The sequence below is a fragment of the Somniosus microcephalus genome, chromosome 4 (assembly GCF_052327205.1).
Source record: "Somniosus microcephalus isolate GS21.2 chromosome 4, FLI_Smic_1.0, whole genome shotgun sequence".
NCBI classification, from domain to species: Eukaryota; Metazoa; Chordata; class Chondrichthyes; order Squaliformes; family Somniosidae; genus Somniosus; species Somniosus microcephalus.
In genome coordinates, this window is record NC_140990.1 from 273,276,282 (window position 1) to 273,288,326 (window position 12,045).

At 44.7% G+C, this 12,045-nt stretch overlaps 1 protein-coding gene across 3 annotated transcripts in view; it reads right to left on the minus strand.

The window, feature by feature from the left end:
• grb14 (growth factor receptor-bound protein 14) overlaps nucleotides 1-12,045 on the minus strand; it is a 293,218-nt gene that overhangs the window by 22,807 nt on the left and 258,366 nt on the right. The window lies entirely within an intron of this gene.

Sequence of the window (12,045 nt, forward strand, 5' to 3'; positions counted from 1 at the left end):
ACTGCATGTAGACAGAAAGGATGCTCTCACACAAAGTTACAAATAAATACTCAAATATGTAGGAGATAAGACCTTTAATTACAAAATTATAAATGCTCATTGCCAACTAAAGCTACATCACTGAAGTTTTGTTGCACAGCATTCAACAATGCTTCCTTGTCATAAGTACTGCAGACATTGGCACAGAAAATGCACAGGCCTTTGGGTACATATGATGGGAGTTAAGCATAAAGTCCCAGCCTTTACTGGGAGGTTTTTTTTTCTGCGTGCCTTGTCTGATTTGGTCTGCCAGTATCAAGAGGTGGGGTCGAGGGAGGGATTCCAAACACTGGCTTTTCCTACTTCCCCAGACTTAGTGGGACCTGGTGCAAGTGTGGAGGCTGCTCACTGAAATGAGGTGTGAAGTCCTGAAGGATGAAAGTGGGGTGCAAGGCAGGTAGGTGACATGGGCACCATTATCATCCCAATTTGGAATGGGGCTGAAGGGACTAAAACAGTTTTGCCAGGGGGGAGGGGGGGGGTGTAGAAGGATAGTAGCAGGGCACTGGAGTTTCTGGCCCAAGGGAGCTGGTGGGCACATGTGCTTCTTCACTCACAGTGGTATCATGAAGAAAGCGGAAGGACCCATAACTTTGCATCATCCTTAACCCAAAAACCAAAATGTAACCTTGAAATGAGAAAAGCAACATAATCATGCAAATTATACAAGCTTAACATTGGACCCAGCTTGTGCCTGCATGCCAATGTACACTGGCAGGATCAATGTTAAAGGGCACCAGTGGGCACAACCTCATCTTAACTGCCAGGCTTGCATCCCTGTGCAAATTTGTGGGCACACTTTTTTTTTTTAATTGCTCAACAGCATAGTATAAATGATGAAGGGATAAATGATGCAGGGTAATGTGGGAGGGAGAGTGATAGAAGCATACGTGCGCACACACTTCCAGCTAAACAGAATTCTACAGGAACATCTTAGCAAACCATATGTCACCAATAAAGTCCTATCATTCACTTATGCTATAATCTCCCAACATTTTATGAAGGAGCAATAGTAGGCAAAAATATACACCAAATTATCTTGGACAGCAAGGTTAAACACATCAAAATACTCCTGCAAAGGAGACCCCTTATGTGGGAACTATACACATGGCTGGTACAAAGTAAAGGAAGGACAAATGAGAGTGGGCCATCTCTCATGCTTCTTTCCATGACCCACTCAAGCACATAATCCAGGTTGTCACTACAGTGCAGTATTAAAGGAATACTGCACTGACTGAGGTGCTATCTTTTGGATAAGACATTAAACAGAGACCCGTATGCCCCCTCAGATGAATGTAAAAGATCCCATGATATAATTCAAAGAGCAGCAGGGGAGTTCTCCCAGGGTCCTGGCCAATATTTACCCCTCAACTATCATCATTATAAAACACAAATTATCTGGTCATGTTATCTCATTGCCGTTCGTGGGAACTTGCGGAGCACAAATTGGCTGCCGGGTTTCCTTCATTTCATAAGAACATAAGTAGTAGGAGCAGGAGTAGGCCATACGGCCCCTCGGGCCTGCTCCGCCATTCAATAGAATCATGGCTGATCCGAAGCTAGACTCACGTCCACTTCCCTGCCCGCTCCCCGTAACCCCTAATTCCCTTATCATCTAGGAAACTGTCTATCTCTGTTTTAAATTTATTTAATGTCGCAGCTTCCACAGCTCTCTGAGGTAGCAAATTCCATAGATTTACTACCCTCTGAAGAAGTTTCTCCTCATCTCAGTTTTGAAACGACAGCCCCTTATTCTAAGATTATGCCCCCTAGTTCTCGTCTCACCCATCAGTGGAAACATCCGCCCCGCATCCACCCGATCAAGCCCCCTCACAATCTTATATGTTTCGATAAGATCGCCTCTCATTCTTCTGAATTCCAATGAGTAGAGGCCCAACCTACTCAACCTTTCCTCATAAGTCAACCCCCTCATATCCGGAATCAACTGAGTGAACCTTCTCTGAACTGCCTCGAGAGCAAGTATATCTTTTCTTAAATATGGAAACCAAAACTGTACACAGTATTCCAGGTGTGGCCTCACCAGTACCCTGTATAACTGAAGCAAGACTTCCCTGCTTTTATACTCCATCCCTCTTGCAATAACTTCAGCAGCAACTGCAATTCAAAAAACTCTTCATTGGCTGTAAGCCACTTTGCAATGTCTTGAGGTTGTGAAAAGCACTCTATAAATGCAAGTCCTTTCCCGAGTTGCCCAAGACAATTAATTTACACAAATGTTGGGAATTGGCAGGCAAGACAATGTCTGGTGCAGTAGCCAATGCAATAGTTGTACCAGGATTTTACGCCACCCTATCAAAGCAAAGTACCATGCTATACAATTAGAAAAATAATTTATTTAGCTTTAGGTGAGGCACAGTGAGACATCTGGCCCATACAGAGAGGGGGGGGGGGGGCAGGGGAGGACAGAGATGGGGGGCCAGAGCGGGCAGGGGACGGGGCCAGAGCGGGCGAGCGAGCGAGGGGCGGGGAGAGAGAGAGAGCTCAGCCTTGAATATATTCAATGACTCAGCTTCCACAGCTCTCTGGGGTAAAGAATTCCAAAGATTCACGACCCTCTGAGAAAGAAATTCCTCCTCATCTCCGTCTTAAATGGGCGAACCCTTAATCTGAGACTATGCCCTCTCGTTCTAGATTCCCCACGAGGGGAAAACATCCTCTCAGTATCTACCCTGTCCAACCCCCTCAGAATCTTATATGTTTCAATAAGATCACCTCTCATTCTTCTAAACTCCAGTGTAGGCCCAACCTGCTCAACTTTTCCTCACAAGACAACCCTTCCAGCCCAGGAATGAACCTTCTCTGAACTGCCTCCTGTAGTGTCCGTGTGTAGATAAAGACACTGAAGACAGGAGTTGGTTCATAGGTATTTACTAAGCAAAGTCTGGGGGGTGTTCTAAAGGATATACACAATACACAGGCTTATATAGCCCAAGTGGCAATTACCGGCATTACGCACACCTGGGGCTCTTAAAGGCATATACACCACAATTCCTCCCCTTTTAGCTAACCAGTACATCATATTTGAAGTAATTATTAATTACATGTTATATGCAAAATAATATACATTGCTGTAATTAATTAATTATAAGTTAGTCTCTCAGGAGGCTTCCTGACTCGGTCCGGATAACGCCTTGGGGGTGTAGTAGTTTCTGGTGGTGTAGTAGGTTCTTCTGGCAAGGCTGATTCGGCTTGAATGCCAGTGTCGGGTTCATCGGGTTCCAGTATCACCGGATCGGAGGTAGATATGGGTATCTCTACTTCATCGTTAGATGTATAGAGTGGTGGTGTAGGTTGTCCCTTTTCGGATGACTTGATGATTTGGTCAGCATGGCACCTTATTATGCTTTCTCCGATGTCCACGGTATACATCAGCGGTCCTAGTCGTGTGCAGGTAGTTCCAGGCTGCCATTTCTCGGTACGGTAGTCCCGGGCCAAAACTTGTTGACCTATCTGGAAGGTTCTAGTTGGCCTTTCATTCATGCCTTGAAACTGCCGGTTCTCCACGTCCCTTCTGATGTTGGGCTTGACCAAATCCAGCCGGCATCTTAGGTTTCTATTGAAGAACATCATGGCGGGAGTTTGGTTGGTAACCATATGTGTTGCATTCCTGTATGCGAACAAGAAGTTATCCACCTTGTGCTGAAGTTTTATGTCTTCATTACCCATGGCCTTTATGGCCTTCTTGAAGGTCTGGACAAACCTTTCAGCCAATCCATTGGTGGCGGGATGGTATGGGGCGGACGTGTAGTGCTTTACCCCATTGTTTTTTTAAGAACTTCCTGAATTCTTCGGACACAAATTGCGGTCCATTATCAGAACATATCTGTTCCGGCAGCCCATTCCTGGCAAATATGGTCCTTAATACTGTGATGGTTTTTTCCGTGGTGGTGGAGGACATCTTTATTACCTTCGGCCACTTGGAGTGCGCATCAACCGCGATTAAGAACATTGAGTCCATAAATGGACCAGCAAAGTCGATGTGCACCCTTTGCCAGGGAGATGAGGGCCACTCCCATGATGTAGACGGGCCTGTGGTGGAGCGTTTTGGACCTTCTGGCATCCGAGGCAGCTCTTGGTCATGTCTTCGATGTCTCCATCGATACCTGGCCACCATACAAACGCCCTAGCTAGGTTCTTCATTTTCACTCCACCCAGATGCCCCTCGTGAAGCTCCTGTAGCACTTTATCCTGGAGCTTGGGTGGAATCACCACTCTGGATCCACACATCAAGGTTCCTCGGCACACTGACAGCTGTTCTCTTCTTTGCGAGAATGCTGGCAACAGTGGTTCACCATGTGCTGGCCATCCCTTCACTGTTAAATCGTAGACCCGAGATTGTGTCGGGTCATTTCTCGTCTCCCTTTCAATGGCAGAATTGGTCACTGGCAGACATTCCACTATGGTAGAGTGGAATATCTCTACTGGGTCTACTGTAGGTGCCTCTTCTATCGTTGGCAACGGTAGGCGCGATAAACCGTCAGCATTCCCATGCTGTTTTGACCCTTTGTATTCTATGTTGTATTGGTGTGCCCCTAGAAAAAGGGACCACCTCTGTCGCCTTTGTGCTGTCATAATGGAAACACCTTTTTTAGGGTTGAATATGGAGATGAGGGGTTGATGGTCAGTCAACAAGGTTGATTTTTGTCCATGTAGGTAATGGTTGAATTTCTTCACTCCCCATACCAGGCTGAGTGCTTCCCTGTCTATTTGGGCATAGTTACGCTCAGCTGAGTTTAATGAGCGTGACGCAAAAGCTATCGGCCGTTCTGAGCCATCAGGGAATTTATGGGATAATACTGCTCCTATGCCGTAAGGGGATGCATCGCATGCCAGTCTGATTGGTAGTGATGGGTTGTAATGAGCCAAAACTTCTTCGGATGTGATTAAGTCTTTGCATTTATGGAAGGCACGTTTACAATCTTTGTTCCATTTCCAAATCACTCCTGTCTGTAGAAGTTCATTAAGGGGGTGTAGAAGAGTTGATAAGTTCGGTAAAAATTTATGATAGTAATTTATTAATCCCAGGAATGACCTTAATTGTGAAACATTTTCAGGTGCTGGGGCTTTTATAATTGCTTCAATTTTTTCAGGTGACTTATGCAACCCTTCATTATTAATTATGTGGCCACAATATATCTGATTTTGGAAAAATTCGCACTTGGGGCGATTTGCTCGTAGGCCCCGTTCTTTCAGCCTAGTGAGCACCTGCTCCAAATTGGCAAGGTGCTCGTTGTCATTTTCTCCTGTTATAAGGATGTCGTCTAGGTAGCATTGAGTCCCCGGAATCCCTTGCAGGACTTGCTCCATAGCACTTTGCCAGATAGCTGGAGGTGATGCTACTCCAAAAACCAGTCGATTGTACTGGTACAGGCCTTTGTGTGTGTTTATTGTGAGATACTTTTTAGAGGCGTCCTCAACCTCCATCTGTAGATATGCCTGTGCCAAGTCAATTTTGGTGAAACGTTTCCCTCCGGATAGTGAGGCAAAAATATCTTCTATCCTCGGAAGAGGATACTGTACTGTGTGAAGGACCGGGTTTAGTCACCTTGAAGTCACCACAGATGCGAATTTTTCTCTGTTCTTCAGAGTTATTTTTCAATGCTTTTTTCATGACTGGAACGATGGGTGTTGCCCATTCGCTCCAATCTATTTTGGATAATACGCCTGCTTTTTCCAAATTCTCCAGCTCTGCCTCGACTGCTGGACGTATTGCGTATGGCACCGGTCTTGCCTTAAACATTTTTGGAATTGCTGCATCTTCCACTTTTATTGAGGCGGTGATGCCTTTCAAGGTTCCTAGTTTCTCTTGAAACACTTCTTTGGCGTTGGCCAAGATGCCTTTTAATCGTTCAGGTATGATGTCATCATTGTTTTTTTCCTTACTGGTCACCGTCAGTGCCTGAATGGAGTGCCAGTCTAAACGCATCTTCCTGATCCATTCATGTCCCAACAACGGTGGACCACCATCTTGTAGAATGTATAAATACAACTTTTGTATTTCTTTGCCGTTGTATACAACAGGCACCCTTATTTTTCCTTTGGGGTATACTTTCTGCCCCGTATATGTTTTTAAGATAATGGATGTGTCTTTTAGAGGTATATGCGAAAACAGCCTCTCGTAATCCCGTCGATTTATTACGGTTAGAGCTGATCCTGTATCTAGCTCCATTTTAACTGGGGACCCTGCTATTGTGAGGGTAACCCAAATGGTTTGGTAATCCTCTTTGGCAAGTACATTATGTAATTTGAGACAGCTTAGTCTCTTGTTTTTGAAGTCGCTATCGCTCTTCTGGTCTTCGGAGCTACTGTCCGTCATCATTTGTACCTTCCTGTACTTTTCTTTATTGATTTTTTGTTTTCTGTCAGTGGATTTATTTTGTCCAGATTGGCATACCCGTGCAATGTGTCCAATCTTCCAGCATTGCCTGCATGCTTTGTCCTTGAACCAGCAGTCCCTCTGGTTATGGGTGGATCTGCCGCAGCGATAACATCTTCCGAACCCCTGTGTCATTTCATGGGTGCCGAAGTCCTGTGTCTTTTGTTGTATCTCTGCAGCTCCTTTTGCTGCTGCTTCATATGATACAGCCATACTGAAAGCTTTATCCAATGTTAAATCTTTTTCAGAAAGCAGTCTTTTTTGTGTTCCTTCACTTAAGAGACCGCAAACGAATTTGTCTCGAAGATAATCTGACAGTCCTGCCCCGAATTGGCAGTACTTTGATAGCTTTCTTAATTCGGTTAGGTAATCAGCGTTACTTTCATTCTTGTGTTGATTTCTCTTGAAGAACTTGAATCGTTCCGCTATCAGCAGCGGTGTTGGGTTTAAGTGCTCCTGCAGGGTATCAACAATTTCTTTAAAATTCTTGTCCTTTGGTTTGGCTGGAGTGATTAAGTTTCGTAACAGCCCGTATGTCTTTGCGCCCATTAAGTTCAGAAGCACTGAAGCTTTTTTTTCCATCTTCTATTCCATTTGCAGTGCAATATACCTCTACTCTTTCCACGTATGTGGTCCAATCCTCTATTTCGCTATCAAAAGCATCAATATTACCAGATTTAGGCATTTCAGAAAAAATATGGCGCTTCCAGCACTTTTTTTTTCTGTAGCAAAGATATGGCGCTTCCCGCACTTTCCCGCCGCTGCTGCCGATAACAACGCTGTTTTACTGCGGTTTCCGTTTATTCACTGTTGGAGACTCATTCCCGCCGGAGGTCTGAACGCTGACCTGCTTGCTGCGCCGGCCGTCTCCCGAGTGCTCCCTCCCAGTCCGTTATTGCTTGCCTCCGATTTCGCTGCCTGTCTCAGCTGTAGAGCCAGCTGCTGGAGCCCCAGCCTGACGCCCAGGAAGGATTAGCGCAGTACCTGCCACCAGCTTGGCCAGCTGGTGAAACCACAGTTTCTCTCACTTCCTTGAGTCTTCTGGACGCCCGAGGAATCGATGTCCTTGAGGTGCTGCCGAATTGCAGGTAAGTCCGTTTCCACTTCGTCGCCACTGTAGTGTCCGTGTGTAGATAAAGACACTGAAGACAGGAGTTGGTTTATAGGTATTTACTAAGCAAAGTCTGGGGGGGTTCTAAAGGATATACACAATACACAGGCTTATATAGCCCAAGTGGCAATTACCGGCATTACGCACACCTGGGGCTCTTAAAGGCACATACACCACAATTCCAATGCAAGTATATCCCACCTTACATAAGGGGACCAAAACTGTACACAGTACTCCAGGTGTGGTCTCACCAATGCCCTGTACAGTTGTAGCAAGACTTCCCTACTTTTATACTCCATCCCCCTTGCAATAAAGGCCAACATTCCATTTGCCTTCCTAATTACTTGCTGCATCTGCATGTTAACTTTTTGTGTTTCATGTAAGAGGACACCCAAATCCCTCTGTACCGCCGCATTCTGTAGTCTTTCTCCATTTAAATATTTTTCATTTCTATTCTTCCAACCCAAGTGGATAACTTCACATTTTCCCACATTATACTCCATCTGCCAAATTCTTGCCCACTAACTTAACCTATCTATATCCCTTTGCAGACTATGTCCTCCTCACAACTTGCTTTCCCATCTTTGATGTATCGTCCGCAAATTTGGCTACAGTACACACTGTCCCTTCATCCAAGTCATTAATATAGATTCAAAATAGTTGAGGTCCCAGCACTGATCCCTGTGGCACCCCACTAGTTAGATTGCCAACCTGAAAATGACCCATTTATACCGAGACTGTTTTCTGAGAGGGAGAAAGGTGGGGGGAAAGGGGAGAGAGATAGGAGAAAGGGAGAGATAGGAGAAAGGGAGAGATGGGAGAAAGGGAGAGATGGATAGGAGAAAGAGAGAGATGGATAGGAGAGAGAGATGGATAGGAGAAAGAGAGAGAAAATAATCTGAAATAACTTGGAAGAATGGGTGCTAATCCTTTGCTTTGCACACAAACCTGCATGGATTTTCTGGTATTTGCATCTGACTGCACCTTAAGAGCATGCAGCAATGTAAATTTCTTAAAAATGAATGTCACAGATCTCTGCACTCCCGCCACCACTAATAGTACCGAGTGAAGTTCATGGGAAAACTGCTCCCCGATTACACAGTGGCTTATCAGTGGTGTTGTCACACAAGGTTGAGCCCACAAGGTTATGGGGGCCTAACCCATTGGTGTGCTACCCAAACCATCAGTGCATGAAGGTACTGATATAAAAATACTGATTTCTGTTTGATGAACAGCATCATATTGCACCGCTGCATCCTGGCGCTGATTCTACTGCAGATCGCAGTTGTGCTGTGCAAAGCCATGAATGGTTTTGACAGAGTAAATAAAGACTTGTTGTGATCTGGAATGCACTGCCTGAAAGTGTGGTGGAAGCAGATTCAATAGCAACATTTAAAAGAGAATTTGATAAATACTTGAAGGGAAAAAATTACAAGGCTATGGGGAAAGAGCAGGGGAGTGGGATTAATTGGATAGCTCCACCAAAGGGCCAGCACAGGCACGATGGTCTGAATGGCCTCCTTCTGTGCTGTATCATTCTATAATTGAAGGTTCTGCTTTGTGCCAGCATTCACAACAAGAGAGATTAGGAGGAGAAAAAATGCAATGCTTATAAATTGTTTTTCTTCATTGAGTTCATAGTTTCACTTATTGCTGCAAACTGCATTGTCTCTGGGTGCAAATAGTCTTAGCAGTTTCTAGTACTACACAGAGTAAGAATGGCAGTATAACTATATCTTAGTTGATGTTAGTTCAGCATTTTACATTCAGTGCAAGATCATCTCCGGGAGTTGTAACTGCAACAGACATGAAGCCAAACTTGTACATTTCTTAAAAAAAACAATGTGTACCTATTCTTAGTAATGGTGACCCCGCCCAGAACGATGATAGGGTTTCCCTTTGTCCCCACCTCTCACCCCACCAGCCTCCACATTCAACGGATCATCCTCCGCCACTTCTGTCACCTCCAGCATGATGCCACCACCAAACACATCTTCCCCTCCCTTTCAGCATTCAGACAGGATCGTTCCCTCTGCGACAACCTGGTCCACTCTTCAAATCATTCCCAACACCCACTCCCCTTCCCACAGCACCTTCCCATGCAAGCGCAGGAGATGCAACACTTACCCTTTCACATCCTCTCTTCCCACCGTCCAGGGCCCCCAAACGATCCTTCCTGGTGAAACAGTGATTTACTTGTACTTCTTTCAATTGATTATACTGTATTCGCTGCTCACGATTCAGTCTCCTCTACACTGAGGCCACCAAATGCAGACTGGGTGACCATTTTGCTGAACACCTCCATTCAGTCCACAAGTGTGCCCCTGAGCTTTCGGTCGTTTGCCTTTTTAATTCTCTGCTCCACTCCCACTCTGACTGCGACCTCCTACACTGTTTTAATGAAGCTTGAGGAACAGTACCTCATCTTTCGATTAGGTACTTTACAGCCTTCTGGACTAATCTGAGTTCAACCATTTCAGATCATAACCACTGCTCCCATTTCCCCTCCTCCCCCCGCCAAAAGACAGCAAGTGCTGGGGATGATTCTGCTGTTGCCATTTACAGCTCTTCTAGAACCATCTTGTGTTTCTTTACTTGTCCCATTACCACACCCTTTTGCTGGCACCATCATCCTTTTGTCATTTAATCACTCCTTCCTTCCACTATCACAGACCTTCCCTTTTGTTCTTTCCTTTCCCTGCCTCTATTTGCTTAAAAACTGCTACATTTTATTTTTGCCAGTTCCGAGGAAAGGTCAATGACTTTAAACGTTAACTCGGTTTCCTCTCTCCATTGATGCTGCCTGAGTCGTATTTCCAGCATTTCTTGTTTTTATTTCAGATTTCTAGCATCCACAGTATTTTGCTTTTTTGTTAGTACTGGTGGTGTTGTGCCCATTATCATTCACAGCAGCGGAGTGTTGTTTCGTGCCTGGCCCTCTGCCAAAGTTCACAAGTTAAGGGGAGGTCTCCATTTGCCTACCATCGGCAGGCACCTGCACCAATAGGTGGAGATCTGGAGCATGCACCATAGCAGCAAGGCTAGAAAGTCCAGTGGAGGTAGCTCGGCCAGAGGGTGTGTGGGTGCCGAGCTCTTCTACCCTCATGGAAAGAGTTAAAGTTGACCGCCTGTTCCGGTTGCAAGATAACCGCTTTAAAAATATAAAAACTATTTGCTGCCAGATCTTACATACGAACATACGAATTAGGAGCAGGAGTAGGCCACTCAGCCCCTCAAGCCTGCTCCGCCATTCAATAAGATCATGGCTCATGGCTGATCTGATTAGTCCACATTCCCGCCTACCCCCGATAACCTTTCACCCCCTTGCTCATCAAGAATCTATCTACCTCTGCCTTAAAAATATTCAAAGACTCTGCTTCTACCACCCTTCGAGGAAGAGAGTTCTAAAAACTCACGACCCTATGAGAAAAAATTTCTCCTCATCGCTGTCTTAAATTAACCCCTTATTTTTAAACATTGACCCCTAGTTCTAGATTCTCCCACAAGAGGAAACATCCTCCCCACATCCACCCTGTCAAAACCCCTCAGGATCTTATATGTTTCAACAAAGTCACCTCTTACTCTTCTAAACTCCAGCTGATACAAGCCTAGCCTGTCCAACTGTTCCTCATAAGACAACCTGCCCATTCCAGGTATTAGTCTAGTAAACCTTCTCTGAACTGCTTCCAATGCATTTACATCCTTCCTTAAATAAGGAGACTAATACTGTACACAGTACTCCAGATGTGGTCTCACCAATGCCCTGTATAACTGAAGCATAACCTCCCTACTTTTGTATTCAATTCCCCTCGCAATAAACAATAACATTCTATTAGCTTTCCTAATTACTTGCTGTACCTGCATTCTAACCTTTTGCGATTCATGCACTAGGACACCCAGCCCCTCTGCAATCTCTCACCATATAGATAATATGCTTTATTCTTCCTGCCAAAATGGACAACTTTGCATTTTCCCACATTATACTCCATTTGCCAGATCTTTGCCCACTCACTTAACCTATCTATATTCCTTTGTAGCCTCCTTATGTCCTCTTCACAATTTACTTTCCTACCTATGCTTGACCAATCTTATTGAATTCTTTGAAATAACTGAAATGGTAGACAAGGATAATGCAGTAGACAATTTATTTGGATTTCCAAAAAGCCTTTGATAAGGTACTGCATAGTAGACTCATGACTTAAGGTCAGAACAAGTGGAGTCAGGGGACAACTAGCAGAATGGAAAGAAAGCTGGCTCCAAAACAGAGTAGGGGATTAAAGGGTGCTGGGACCACTGTTGTTCACCATTGAAATAAACTATTTGGATTCGGGAATCAGAAGTACAATTTTAAAATTTGCAGATGTAAGGCTCACAAAATTCTACAGATTCCCCCAAACCAAGAAAAGAGGAGATTGTAGTGTCCGTGTGTAGATAAAGACACTGAAGACAGGAGTTGGTTCATAGGTATTTACTAAGCAAGTCGGTGGGGGTTCTAAAG